A 15,892-nucleotide genomic window follows, 5' to 3' on the forward strand; every position below is an offset into this window, starting at 1 on the left:
CATCTTTTAATTGGGTTATTTCTTGTCTTGATTCTCTGTTTTTTGAGTTTGTTATATATTCTGGATATTAAACCTCTGTCACATGTGTTGCTGGTGAAGATTTTCCCCCATTCTGTTTTCTCTTTATTTCCTTGGTTGCTTCTTTTGATGTACAGAAGCTTTTTAGTTTAATGAGGTCCCATTTGTTGATTCTTGACCTTGTTTCCTGAGCAATGGATGCCCAGTTTAGAAAATTCTTTCCTAAACCTATTTCTTGTAGGTTATTGCCAAAGTTTTCTTCTAATAGCTTCAGAGTTTCAAGCTTCATATTGAGGACTTTGATCCATTTGGAGTTGACTTTTGTGCAAGGTGAAAAATGGGTGTCATTTCATTCTTTTACAGGTGGTGATCCAGTTTCACCAGCACCATTTGCTGAACATCCTGTGTTTCCTCCAATGAATGTTCTTGGCCACTTTGTCAAATATCAGGTGGCTGAAATTGCATGTACTCATATTTGGGTGTTCAATTTTGTTACAGTAATTTATAGGTCTATTTTTGTACCAGTATCATGTTGTTTTTATGACTATAGCTCTGTAATACAGTTTAAAATCTGGTATAGTAATATCCCCAGCATTGTTCTTTGTGCTCAGGGTTGCTTTCCGAGGTCTTTTGTGAGTCTATATGAATCTTAGGATGTTTTCTTTTTCCAATTCCGTGAAGTATGTCATGGGGATTTTGATTGGCATTGCATTGACTCTATAAATGGCTTTTGGTAGGATGGTCATTTTCACAATATTAATTCTTCCAAGCCATGAGCATAGGAGGGCCTTCCATCTTCAGGCATCTTCCTTTATCTCTTTCTTTAATTGCTGTTACTGTGAAAGGGAGTGTTTCCATGTACTCTTTCTCTGACTGCTTGTTATTGGTATATAGAAAGGCTACAGACTTTTGCAGATTAATTTTGCAACCTGCCACTTTATTGAAAGTGTTAATCATTTCTCAGAGTTTTCTGGTGGACTTTTTGGTGTCTCTTAGACATATTATTTCATCTGCAAAAATTGATAATTTGATCTTTTCCAATTATTACTCCTTTAATTTCCTTTTATTGTCTTATTGCTCTTGCAAGAGTTTCAAACACTGTGTTAAAAAGGAGAAGAGACACTGGACAGCCTTCTCTGGTTCCTAATTTTAATGGGAATGCTCCAGTTTTTCTCCATTTAGAATGATGTTGGCTGTGGGTTTGTTATATATGGCTTTAATTATGTTGAGGTATGTTCCCTCCAGTCCAATTCCCTCTAGGACTTTGAACATAAATCCATGTTGAATTTTGTCAAAGACCTTCTCTGCATCTATTGAGATGACAATGTGGTTCTTGTCTTTGAGCCCATTTATATGATTTATGACAGTTATTGACTTATATTTATTGAACCATCCCCACATCTCTGGAATAAAGCTGACTTGATCATGGTGGATGATCTTTTTGATGTGTGTCTGTATGCAGTTTGCAAGTATTTTGTTGAAAATTTTCGTATCTATGTTCATTAAGGATATAGGTCTATAGTTTTCTTTTTGGTTGTATCTTTACCTGGCTCTGGTATGAGAGTGATTCTGGCTTCAGAGAATGAATTTGGAAGTTTTCCTTTTCTAAGTTTTTGAATACATTAGTAATATTGGATATAGATCTTCTTTAAATGTCTGATAGAATTCTGCTGTAAATCCATCTGGTCCTAGACATTTTTTATCTGTGAGGTTTTGTATTACTGTTTCAATTTCCTTATGTGCTATAGGTATGTTTGAGCTGTTGATCTCTTCTTGGTTAAGTTTTGGGGGTTCCCATGCTTTTAGATACCTGTCCATTTCTTTTAGGTTTTCAAATTTAGTAGTGTATAGGTTTTTAAAGTATTCCCTTACAATGTTCTGAATATTTTTGTGTCTGTTATGATGTTCTCCCTTTCATCTCTGATTTTGTTGATTTGGAGGTACTCTTTCTTTCTTTTGGTTAAATGGGCTAAGAGTCTGTTAATATTGTTTATCTTTGCAAAGAACCAGCTCTTGGTTGATTCTTTTATTATTTTCTTTGTTTCTATTCCATTAATTTTTGTTCTGATTTTCGTTATTTCTTCTTGTCTGCTCAGTTTGGGCTTCATTTGTTGTTGCTTTTCAAGTGCCTTGATTTGCAATGTTAAGTCATTTATTTGTGTTCTTTTTTATTTTTTAACGTAGGCACTTAGAGCTATAAACTTCCCACTAAGGACTGCTTTCATTGTGTCCCAGAGGTTTTGTTGTGTTGTGTTGTCCTTTTCATTTAGTTCCAGGAATACTTCTATTTCTTTCTTCATTTCTCCTTTGACCCATTCATCATTCAGGAGTGTGTTGTTTAATTTCCGTGTGTTCATGTAGTTGCTGGTATTTCTTTAGGTATTGATTTTAAGGTTTATTGCATTTTGGTCTGATAGAATGCCTGGAATTATTTCAATCATTTTGCATTTGTCAAGGCTTGTTTTTGCTCCAGTATAATGTCAATTTTGGAGAAAATTCAATGGGGCACTGAATAGAAAGAATACTTTTGGTGCTTGGGTGGAATATTCGGTAGATGTCTGTTAGGTCCATTTGATGTATGGTATTGTTTAATTCAGATGTCTCTCTGTTAATTCTCTGTCCTGTTGACCTATTTAATGGAGACAATGGGATATTGAAGTCCCCTACTATTAATGAGTTGGATTAATCTGGATCTTAAAGTCCTGTAGTACTATTTTTATGAAGTTGGGTATACCAGAGTTTGATGAATATATGTTCATAATTGTAATATCTTCTTGGTCAATTGTTCCTTTGATCAGAATGAAGTGGCCCTCTTTATCTCTTCTTTTTAGTTTTAGTTTGAAGTCCATTTTGTCAGATATTAAAATTGCAATGCCTGCTTTTTTCTTAGTACCATTTGCTTGGTATATTTTTTTTTCCATTCTTTCACCTTAAGGTAGTGCCTGTCCTTGAAAGTGAGATGAGTTTCTGCAGACAACGAAAAGATGGGTTTTGTTTCTTATCCATTCAACAACTCTGTGTCTTTTGACTGGGGAGTTTAGTCCATTGATATTTAAAGTTATTAATGAAAGATATATATTGATTCCTCTCATTTTGGTTTCTGTTTGGATTCTTGGTGTAACTATGTGTTTCCACAGTTATACCTTCATTAAGTTTCTTTCTGTCACCCCTTGGGTATAGTCGTTCCTTTCTTCAGCTCTTTGTATTGCTTCAAGTACTCTCTGAAGGGCTGGTTTGGTAGACATGAGTTCTTTCAGCCTATTTATGTCATGGAAGATTTTTCTTTCCTCTTCGACTATAATAGACATTTTGGCTGGGTAAAGTAATCTGGGTTGGCATCTGTGGTCATTTCAAACTGGGAATGCTTTGGTCCAGGCTCCTCTGGCTTTCATAGTTTGCACTGAAAAATCAGCTCTAATTCTGATGAGTTTTCCTTCATGTGACTTGTTGTTTTTCTTTTGCAGCTTTCAGTATTCTTTGTTCTGTGTGTTTAGTGTTTTTACTATGATGTGCCATGGAGAGTTTCTTTTCTGGTCCTGTTTATATGCTTCTTGTATTTGTATGGGCATGTCTTTCTTTGGGAAATTTTCTTCTACAATCCTGTTGAAGATCTGGTCCACACCATTATCCTGACATTCTTCTCCTTCTTGTATGTCTATGATTTGCAAGTTTGGTGTTTTTATAGTGTCACACAATTCCTGCATAGTCCATTCCTGTGTTTTCTTAAATTTTTCATAATCTTTGCTTGAGTGGTCTGATTCGTCCACTTTATCTTCCAGTCTTGATATTCTGTTTTCCATTTCATTCATCCTATTGGTGAGGCCTTCTCCTGTCATTTCTAATTGGCTTACTGAATATTTCACTTCTGTCTTCATTTCAGACTGAGTATTCTTCAATATTTCTAACTCTTTTTTGAGGTCATTCAGAAGTTTGTCTCTATCTTCTTTCAGATCTTTGATGTATTTGTCTGTTCTTTAAATTCACTGAATTCTTTTATCACATTTATAATTGTTGTTTTCAGTCTCATGTGCTGTGCTATCTCTAGGGGGTTCTCACTGCACTCCTCTGCAGAACTGTTGGTACTTGCTGGGCATATATTATTTGGGTTTTTCATGTTATTTTTTTCACTGTGACTTTGATATGTGGATTTCTTTTGTAGTTTCTGATTCTTGTATGAGACCGAAGCCTTCCTTTGTTGAGTTTAGGTCTGCTGCTTTTTGTAAACTTGGTGTGCCTTTGTGGTTTACTTGTTGGGCATGAAAAGCTGGTTGGTCTAGGCTTCAGGTTCTCTCGTTTGATTTTATGTTGGAGGGGCCAATTTGCTTTCATCTTGCTGCGTAGGCATTCCCACAGAGGATCGAGTCAGATGAGGATCAGGTGCTTTCAGTCTGTCTCCTAAAGTCTGGATCCCTCTAGGAAAGATGCTGGCCCCAGGAAGCTGTTAGCTGTGCAAAAGGAGGTGGGGGTGGGAACATGCCCCAAGGCCTCCAGGGGACTATAGGGAGGTATTAGGTTGGTCTGGATGGAAAAGATCAGGAAGCAGTGGAGAGTCTGAGCCAAGAGGTCAGTCCAGAGATCTGGGGTGTGAAGACAAGAAATGGGCCAGTGCCCAGGCTAGGAGGAGAGATGGGGTGGGGGAGCTGGGAGGGTGAATGAGGCTGGGGGCATCGAGGCACAGTGGGCACCACCAAACTTACCCAGGAAAGATCTTATTATTTATTATTTTTATTTTATGCATATGAGTGTATGGCCTGCATTATGTAAGTGCACCCATGTTGTGCAGTGCTTGTGGAGGTCAGAAGAGGGCATCAGATTCCCCTGGAACTAGAGTTATGGATGGTTGTCATCATGTAGGTGCTGAGAACAGAACCTGGGTCCTCTGTAAGAGCAGCAAATGCTCTTAACCTCTGGGCGATCTCTCCAGCCCCCTGATGTTAGATTTTAAACTTGTAAGAAAAAAGGTAAGTAGTTGGTGAGTTTCTTGTTAATCTGTATGGCAATGAGCCTTGAAGACAAGGCGGCAATTGCTTTTATTCCTTAACCAGCATTCCTGAGAGAGCAGGCAGGTGCTGAACTACACTGTTTACACCCATCTTTTCATTGGCATCCAGGGGAGCTTGCAGCTGGCTCAGCTTGTTACCAAATAATGAGATGGATTAAATGATCTATTCAAACATAATAGTTACTTCCTTAAGGGCTAGAGCCCTTAGTTTTTTGTCATATCCTACAGAGCAGAAAGCCTTTAGGTGGAGTAGGTTCTTAACAAATATGTGAGTAGGATTTTGTTCATTCCATGAATAAGCCAGAGAACCCCAGGGAGCCGGGGAGCACAGCCTCACTCTTCAGGGGAAGGCGAGATGCTCCACTGACTGACTGCAAACACGGTTGAGCAGCCATTGCAGGAGACCTGATCATGGTCTTCTATCAATGCCTGGTACCCCAGCTTTAAGAGGAAGACAGAAATATGAGTGACCATCTTACCCAAAGTCTCTCCATTTATAAATGAAAAGCCATAATTTGAACTCACATCTGTCTGCTACATCCCACTGAGCCATGTGAACAAAAGCCTCAACAATGTCCAGTATCTCCTCACAAGTCAGCTGAGAGCAGGACCAGACTAAAATCCCTTACTCCCCAGTCAGCAGGAATGGACTGGAAATTGTTCAATTAGCTGCATTAGATAACTAGAGGGCACCAGGGGCTGACCCCAGCATTGTGCAGAAACAACGAAAAGAATGAAATGCCCACTGTGGTTGCCTGACTGTTTGAGCAAGTGGAGCTGAAAGTGATCCTGTCCTGAGTCCTATAAGTGCTTTGCCAGCTCTGAGGAGATAAGGAAGGACGAAGGCTGCAATGGCGTGTCAGCCTCTCTACCCCGACTTCAGACAGCAACACTGATGTGCTCTGCTGCTTGGGGTGGGAGGGCCGAGGATATGAAGGATAGAGACTTAAAGAGAAAGAACGAAAGAAAGGAAAACAATGGGAGGAGAGAAGGGCCAAGGGGAGGGAAGGACAGAAGTGAGATCTTCCTACCAGGGATTTCTGTTCATTTTAAAACAAAGCTTTAGATACAAAGAATGATCCACTATGGGGAAAAAGCAGAGCACAGTTAGGGAAGGAAGACGGTATTCACCCATCTCAGGCACATTCCTGAGGTAACTAAAGCTGTGACATAAGCACCCTACCTATTGTAAGAGACTGTGACATAAGCACCCTACCTATTGTAAGGGGCTGTGAATAAGTACCCTACCTATTGTAAGGGGCTGTGGCATAATCACCCTACCTATTGTAAGGAGCTGTGACATAAGCAACCTACCTATTGTAAGGGGCTGTGACATAAGCACCCTACATATTGTAAGGGGCTGTGACATAAGAACCCTACCTATTGTAAGGCGCTGTGACATGAGAACCCTACCTATTGTAAGGCGCTGTGACATAAGAACCCTACCTATTGTAAGGCGCTGTGACATAAGCACCCTACCTATTGTAAGGCGCTGTGACATAAGCACCCTACCTATTGTAAGAGACTGTGACATAAGCACCCTACCTATTGTAAGGGGCTGTGACATAAGCACCCTACCTATTGTAAGAGATTCTTTTCTTCCTTGTTTCTTTCCTTCAAAAATGTTTATTTTTGTAAGAATTTCTCTACAGCCACATACCACGGAAGGGTAAAAAGAGAGAGCAGCTGCATTATGGGGAAAGAACATCATATTAGAAAAATAACGTCCTTTATATCCTATCAACAGATCTTTAAATATAATTTGTCCCTTTGCTTAATTAACTGAAGACAGCATAGAACTTATCTGTGACAAGAATTTGTGTTATTAACACTGGTGTCTAATGAGATAGAGATTATTTCAAACTGTTTTATAAATGTCTTCTGCATCTTAATGATGGTTCTATAGATATTAAAGCAAGCCCAGACCCGACTGACTGTATTGTTCTTTCTCCAATATCTCACCTTTATGGGTCTTCAATCAGTTGCTGTTTTGTTTTATATCTGTACATGCCTACATGATAGTCCACTTCAGGGTCAAAGTGTGCTGTGGAAGAACACATTTTTAAAGACGTATCTATTTTTATTTATGTGCACGAGTGTTTGTCTGCATGTATGTGTGTGTACTACATGTGTGCATGGTGCCCGTAGAGGATAGAACAGGATGCTTGAAACCATGGAACTGGAGTTAGGGATGGTTGTTAGCCACCGTGTGGGTGCTGGGAACCAAACCTGGGTCCTGAGTCATCTCTCAAGCCTCAAGAGTACAGTTTTTAAACAGTATAAGAACACACGCACACACACACACACAAACATACTCACACACACAGCTACACATGTATGTAGGTAGATACATAAGGTCAAAATTATTGTTTCAGTGGAATCAGTTTAAAATGGGATCAAGAACTTACAAATAATTATTTATAATATCAGAAAGAGGGGAATATCCAAAGAATGTCTGAGTGGATTTAATAAGCTCATAAACTATTACAGATACAAAGCTTTTCAGAAAAATCCCAGTGAGCCAGCCAGTGGAAACGGCATAGCTTGTAGAAAAGAAGTCTGAGTCACACCCCATTTTCGCACCTGGCCTTCCATGGTAAGTCAGAAGCCCTTAGGCCGCCTCCTACCTACCCATCTATAAAGGAGAATGGGTACAAAGTGATCTCAAGACAGAGATCACTTTGTCCTGTCACCTTCCTGACCACCAGACTTAAGTGTCCCAACTGCTGCTACCCACTCAGAGCATTTTCACCATTTGTCATTTCCATGGTGAGGTGTGAGCTTGTTTGTTTGGTAAGTGTCCCCAGGAAGGAGAAGAAACTATTTCATAACCCCTAGGTGCCTAGTACATGGTCTTGGATAGTTTGTTCAATGGATATGTAAATGAGTGGAGGACTGAAACATATTCTGATGGGGGGGAGGGAGGGAGAGAGAGAGAGAGAGAGAGAGAGAGAGAGAGAGAGAGAAAGGGATTTTCTGAGCTTTAGTCACCAGAAGAAAAAAGAACAGGTTTTTGGTTCATATTGATATCCATTTTATTCAAATGAAATAGATTTCTAAAATAGTTTTCTAAACTTGGTATATAATTATACATATATATGTACATACATATGCACATGATAAACTATTAAGTAATGTAACACTCTTTTTCACACACATTGCTGTTTAAGCTTAGAAATTTGCTTCTCCTGAGCACAGGAAAAGAATGCCTGCATTTAAGCCTTCCCCACCTCCACCTCCTGAAAAACTCTCTAGATAATAGCTACAAGGGATTTTTTTTTACACTAAATTCTGAAACTATCTTTTTTGTTGTATTTGAAGCTACCAGGGCTCAGAACAAATCAGCCTGTTATAAATTTTTTCGGATATGAGATATCTGCTGATGGCTTAAGTAGTTCACATTAAAATATATATATTTTAACCTATTACATAAAAGAGTGTGTTACAGACTTTCATAGCTATGGCTGCAATATGATGAGTTATTTGTTTTTCTTTTTCTTTCTTTTATGAAAAAAAAGATTTACTCTATGTTTTCAAATTGTGTGTGTATGTGGTGTGTGTGTGTGTGTGTGTGTGTGTGTGTGTACATGCTTATAGGTAGGAAGCCAAAAGAAGACATCGTATCTCATGGAACTGGAGTTACAGGTGGTTCTGAGCCACCTGAGGTGGGTGCTGGGAACTAATCTTGAGTCCCCTGCAAGAGCAGCCAGTGCTCTTGACTGCTGAGCCGTCTCTCCAGCAGTAGTGTTTCTTTTTCTATTCAGCTAACATTTCCTGGGCACTAATGGCCTCTGACCTCCAGGAAAATATAGTCCTGGATGAGCAAGCAGCACACCTTGATTTCTTTATCTGTGAAATAAAACCATAATATTATTTCAAAAAATATTTTATTAGTTCTGTGAGAACTTCATACAATGTATTTTGATCATATCCCCTGTCCACACACTCTTCCCAGGTACACCCTCCACCCACCTTTATGTTCTTTCTTTCCCCCCCCCATCAAGGCCAATGTGAGTTGCCAAATGCTCCTGAGTGTGCAACCTGCCATGAATTGTGTTTGACCTACTAGGGATTGCATCTTTAAAAGAACTGACTCTCTCCCAGCAGCTATCAAATGGCAGCCTAATGTGTGAGTGCACACACACACACACACACACACACACACACACACACACACACAGTGTTTCATCCACCCTCTCCTCAGGCCTCCAGCTCAATTCCCACCTTTTGGCCTCTTTACATATCTTCAGCTTCCTAATCAGAAATATGCCCTAATTCTTGTTCCAGAAAATGTGGCTTCTTCAGGAAAAGTAGTTAATTCAGAGATTATTCAGACATTGTTTCCAGCTGTGAGGAAAGCATGCAATTCACTAGCAACTGAATCACTGGGATCATTTTTCTCTCCTTAGTCTCCCTTGCCTCTCATTCAGTGTTGTCAGGACTTGCCAATTTAGCAAGTCTCCAGACCTGTGCAGCACACAAAAAGAGACAAAGGGAAAGAAAGATGAAGGGAGGCAGGAAAGAGAAAGATAGGGCAGAGGGAGGGACAGAGGAAGGAGGAATGGAGGGAGGGAGGAAGGGAGGGAGGGATGGAGAAAGGGAAGGACACAGAGAAAGATAGGGCAGAGGGAGGGACAGAGGAATGGAGGGAGGGAGGAAGGGAGGGAGGGATGGAGAAAGGGAAGGACAGAGAGGCAAGGAGGGTGGGAGGGAGGGAAGGAGGGATGAAGAATTGGAGGGACAGAGGTATGATTTCAGTCCCCAAAGAGAACTGAGACTAAAGGTGGCCCAGGACCTGACTTCCAGATCAGATAAAATCAACCAGATCACTGCAGCCTGTAGTAACCCAGAATCTTCCTAGAAGTGAACACGTCTTCACCAGGATTTGGCTGCCTAAGCAGAAAAGAATGGAGAACTTCTGGGGAGGAGGTTCAGGCATGAGCCCAGGGCATAGAACTCAAGCTGAGGGCTCCATTGCTGGACAAGTTGTCCCACTCTCAAGGATCCCTCCCATCTCTCTCCATACAATGGGGAAAGGAGCAGAAACCTGTTATTGACTGTGTTAGTTACTTTCCCCATTGCTGTGAGAAAATACAGACAAAGACAACTTAAGGAAGGAAGGTTCAGTTTGCCTCACAGTTTGAGGGTACAGTCTAGCCCATCATGGTGGGGAAGTCATGGCAGCAAGTGTGTGAGGCAGCTGGTCCCGCCACAGGCAGGAAAGAAAGATGAGTGTTCGTGCTTGCCTTCTTCTGCAGCCCAGGATGGCACCATGGGCTGATGCCACCAACATGCAGGATGGATCTTCCCACCTCTGTGAGCTCAGTCTAGAAAATCTCCCACAGACACAGTCAGAGGCTTGTCTCAGGTGATTCTAGGTCCTGTCAAGTTGGCAATCAGCATTAAGAATCACACCGAATCATTGTGACTGGTGAGGAAGGAAGTTACGAAAAGGGATCTGTCAAGATCTAGGTGTCCCACCTGATAATCATCGGCTATTGGCATGAATCTGGGTTGACTGAGTGGCGGGAGATAGAGTGGTACAGCTTTGAAGACTGATGTACAGTGATGTGAGTGATCGAGGTGGGACTGTTGATTTTGGAGAATGCTTGCAAGAGGGGAGCAGATGGAGAAATGGAGAGCATCTGGCTTTTGTTAACTTCAATAGTGTGTGAGAGTCACTGCTTGGTGACTATATGAGTTTATTTACAAAATGGGGATGCAGAGATTGCTCAGTGGGTAGTGACTGTGGCTTAGATTCGAGGACCAGAGTTTGAATCCTGAGAATCCACATAGAACCAATAGCGCCCTTCCATAATCTTGGTACTCCTGTGGAAACGTGGAGGGAGTGATAGGAGGGTGCCCAGAAACTCACTGACCAGACAGCCTGCTATGCACAGCTTCAGACACAAAAGGCCCTCTCTCAAACAAGGTGAAAGGCAATAAACCAATACCTGTGGTTATCCTGTGACCTCTACATGCAGGCCGTGGACACACACACCTATACTCATACACATTTATACATATATGTGCATGCATGCATTTATATATACAAGAATAAAACCTACTACCATGGTCTTGCATTCCTTCTTATCACCATTGCTCCCCTTAGAATTCACAGTGTACTTTTCATTTTGCAGAAGAGAAAGCCTCAGAGAGGAAACAACTGGACAGAGGACTTGCAACAGGGGGGTGGAATGGGGGTGTAGAGTGGGGAGTGAGAGCTGTGGAATATACCCTTGGACTAGACTTCCTTCCTTCCTTCCTTCCTCCCTCCCTCCTTCCCTCCCTCCCCCTCTCCCTCCCTCCCTCCCTCCTTCCTTCTTTTCTTTTTTTTTCTTTGAGATAGGATCTCCCTCCCTCCCTCTCCCCCTCCCTCCCTCCGTCCCTCCTTCCTTCTTTCCTTCCTCTTTCCTTCCTTCCTTGACAGGTTCTCATATACCCCAGGATAGCTTTAATCTCACTATACAGCCTGAAATTCCTGATCCTCCTGTTTCTAGCTCCTGAGGTTTGCGATTATAGACATGTGCTATCAAGTCCCAGTGTCATTCTTTATCACTACACCTGGATTTGTCCTTTGAGAAAATTTAATTACAATGAATAGTTCTACATTCCTTTGCTCATATAACAAAACATAAAGCCATCACTTATTGAAGACATATATTATCTTAGTATTATTTCAAACACTGCTCTTGTGTGCTTTCATTATATCTGCTATCAATCTTAAGAAATCAGTACTTACAAACTGACATTCTATTCAATTTCAGCGCATGATAACACTGGGAAGATGACGTTACCTGCTTCACCTTATAGACACTGGGTCTGAGACATGGGGATGTTAATCCCGTCTTCAAGGTCGTAGAGCTGGTAACTACGCCTGTCTTCTCCAGTAGACTCTACCCTTCATGAAGGCAAGGACACTGCTCCAAGGCTGAAAGAGTAAGGGATGTAAAGCATACGTCTAGGATGCACTGAGGCAGTACAGAGGAGAAACCACAGGAATTAGCATGAAACAGATTAAAATGAGTGAGAGGTTTTGTTGTTGTTCACGATTAGCTGCTGTATCTCTGATCACACCAATGTAGTGCGTGCTTTTCACTTAAACAGATAAACCTAAGCGTTAGATCCGGATTGACCAAGGCGATGTGAAATGCAAGATGAGACTGACCTCAGGAGCAGATGGTTCTTTATTAGAACAATGAAGGACCAGCGTTTCTCCTCAGGATTGAAACTGAAACTCTGAAGCACAGTTGGTCTGTTTTTTATGGAGCTCCGAGGGAGGAAAGACTGGGTATTTTCCGCAGTCCTGTTTTTTTTTTTTTTTTTTTTTTTATGGTTAGAGGGTTTGAGACAATAAGTGCAGGTGACAATAAGTGCTGGAGGTTTGGGACAATAAGTATTGCCTATGTTTTCCCAGACAGCACAGTTCCTGGGTTAGGGCTTGGGGTGCCACACAGTTTCCAGGCTGGGGGTTCTCAGCTTAGCCGCAGCTTTCCAAGCAGAGACATTTATATTTCACTTGACTGACTGAGGTACTTAAGTCTTGAGAGCCTGTGGTGCTGTGGTGTGTGTGTGTGTGTGTGTGTGTGTGTGTGTGTGTATGTCAGAGAGAGAGAGAGAGAGAGAGAGAACATCCATGTGTAAATGCATACATGTACACATGGGTATTCATGCATGTGTGCATGTGCTGGGCTGATGGGCTGAGGTTGTGGAAGGTCTCTGAATCTGTCTCATTAATTCACCAAGCTGGGAATGGAGCTTGGAGGTCAAGCACCTATGCCCTAGTATAGGCTAGGTCCTGGGTTCTATACTCAGCAAACAAAAAGAAGACAGAAAGATGAAGATCTGACACTACCACAGGCAGAGAGGTCAGTCACAGAAGAAAATGTTTTCTTGGTACAAAGGAAGGGGAATATAGGGGAAGAAAACAATGGGCCATAGGTTAATCAAGTTAAGGAATATTAGATGCTGGTGTCAATGTATACTAGGACATACTCTTCCAATTTGCTGCTGGTTTATTCACCCAAACTCAAAGGTCGCTGTGGCTCCAATGATATAAGAATGAATTGGCAGATAAGATTGGGGTCCGATGTTCATTATCCTAGTTCTATACTGGGTCACTGTCTCCCTGAGTTTTCATGGGACTTGTGTATGTTGACATCTATACCATAGAATCATATGAGCAGGTTCCCAGGAGCTTATAGGACTCTGTTTCCATATGGTCATGCGCATCCTCCCCGGCTCTTAAAATCTTTCTGCCCCCTCTTCAAGATGGTCCCTGAGCCTTGGGCGGATGAAGTTTAATTAAGGGGTCCTGTCCAAGGACCATCATTCAGCAGACTCTTGATCGCTACACTTTGGCCATTTGTGACCTTTTGTGTTCCTGGCCCTCCACTGCATGAGGGAGCTTCATTATTGAGAACTGAGAGATTCATTAGTGTTCTTTTCATTATCCCTATTCTATGTTCCATGAGCCTTAGGTGTAGAGGTTGCATTGCAGAGGCAGAGTAGGAAGGGCCAAAGCTTGCAGCACATTGATGGTTGAGTAAAGGATTTTACCTTCACCTGAGCCAACAGTATGAGAGACCCTGAAGGGTCTTAAGGGAAGAAAGAAAAACTAGTCTTGCACTTTTAAAGATCAGTCTCGTGTAGCATAGCATGAAAAGTTGTAGAGAGGGAGGCCAGGAGGTACAGGATCAGTGAGAAAAGTGGAGACAGAGGAAGGTCAGGGGAAGGAGAGGGAATCCAGGGACTCTGAAGAGGAAGAAGCCATATGAACTACAGACAGAGCCACTGAAGGGGGACAGAAGCAGATGTGACATCAGACTTCCAGAATAATTGAGAGGTCATTGAAGACAGAGAGAACCCCAAAGAGAGGACAAGACTAGGATGGGTTGGAGGGGGAAAAGCTATTTGCAAGAGAAAAGAAAATGATTTTATGAAACACAAATGCAAAACAGGACCACAGTGATTCCTTAATCAGACACTCACTTGATTTAAGAACTCTTAGGCTAATTGAGGGGCCTGTTATAGAAAGCAAATTTGACATCTTGAAGAAACTGTTCAATGACTAAGAACCACCACTGCATGCAGCCTGTGATCTGAGGCTCATTTTGAAGGCCTGGTCTTCTAGAAGCCACATCTCCAGCTCTGGGCTTTACTTGGACATGCCTTGAAGTCAGTTGTCCTTTTGCCTTTACAACAGAACTGCTTCTTCAACACAAGTGGCATTGCTTTTTGTGGAGTACGACATTTTATTCCTTTCCATATTTTAGGAAGTTCATAAATAAATCATCAACCTGAGAGTAATGTATATGGATTTTTAAAGTCCACTTTATACAGCAGTTTAATTTGATGAGATGCCTAATTTTTTAAAGATGAGCATGAGCTTACTACTACGGTTATCATGGGCGAAGACATTTAGTGTGCAAACAGTTATATGCACGCTAGTACTTGATCTCAGTGGTTCGGTGAGGTAGGTGTTTGTGACTGAGAAGGAAGGCCGAGTGAAGCTGAGCTCTTGTGGATGTAATTCATACCTTGGAGTTGAAACGTTGGGCTCCAAAGTCTTTGTGATTTCCACCTCGCCTGTGATGTGCCTGGGATATGATTTGACTGTGTCCCCAAGGACTCACAGGCTGAAATCTTGGATGTTGGCATGGTGTTGTGAAGAGATAGTGGGACTTGTATGAGGTGTGGCCATGTGGAAGATCCTTCGGTCCCCATGGGCACTACCTTCAGAGAGATTAAAGCACTCTCAGGAGATCCTGGGTAGTTGCTACAAGAGGGTTGCTGTAAAGGGGGCACAACCGGCCTCTCTCCGGTCTCTGGAACCTAGCTCACCTTTGGAGCTCTCTCTCTTCCACACACTCCCACCATGTCACTTGCCATGAAGCCATCACCAGGGGCTGAACTGATGGTACCAACAGACCCTGGACTCCTAGCCTCTAAAACTCCAAGTTAAGTGAACCTCTTTTCCACATAAATTCCTCAGCCTCAGTTATTTAGTATGAAAACAAAACAGATAAATACAGGATTTTAGTATTTCCTTTTTTTTCAAAGTGGAACAATAGAGCCTTCTTTCTGATAAGCATAGGTTAGAAAAAAATAGAAATACCAACAAAAACTCTGGACATTGGTTTTCAAACTTATTGATGATTCTTTCACTGTCTATGAAATTTCCAAATGATTTCTTTCCTAGACTTCCTCAAATTTACAGATTCAAAGATGAAAGACACTGGGTATCATGCATACCTTTAATCTACGCACTTGGGAGGCAGAGACAGGTCGATCTCTGAGTTTGAGGCCAGCCTGGTTCACATAGTGAGTTCTAGGCTAGCCAGGGCAATACAATGAGACCATGTCTTAAAAAAGAAACAAACAAAAAGTAAGTAGATACAATGACATGGATGAAAGAGAAGGAAACTCCTTCCTTTGGCTGAGTGGTAGCTCTGTGTGGCTGTAGGGATGGTTGATATTGGATTTATGACCCCTATTTTGCAAGTGAAAAGCAGGCTCAGACAACAAGAAATAGCTCAAGCAGTCCATGTACATGTTGGTAAATGGAGAGAAAGAATTTCATTTCTAACCTGCAAAGTCCATTGTCCCTGACCAGGAAGCATTGTCTGGGCTTTATTTTGTCTGTGAGATAAAATGCCAAGTCATTTAGGCCATGGAATGCTAAACAGTGAATTTGAATGACTTGTATCAATAGACGACTGCTTGATTTTTGCTGACTTTAAACCTCTGTCCTGGACAGACAAACAGTTTTTATTTGATCACAACACCCAAGGGAGAGGAATGTCTCTGACCAGTACCAAATACAAAGAAAATCAATTGGGCAAAAAGTGTTTACTGCATTGGGATTATATT

This window comes from Nannospalax galili, unplaced genomic scaffold (genome assembly GCF_000622305.1).
Source record: "Nannospalax galili isolate Female #2095 unplaced genomic scaffold, S.galili_v1.0 scaffold847, whole genome shotgun sequence".
Lineage (NCBI taxonomy): Eukaryota > Metazoa > Chordata > Mammalia > Rodentia > Spalacidae > Nannospalax > Nannospalax galili.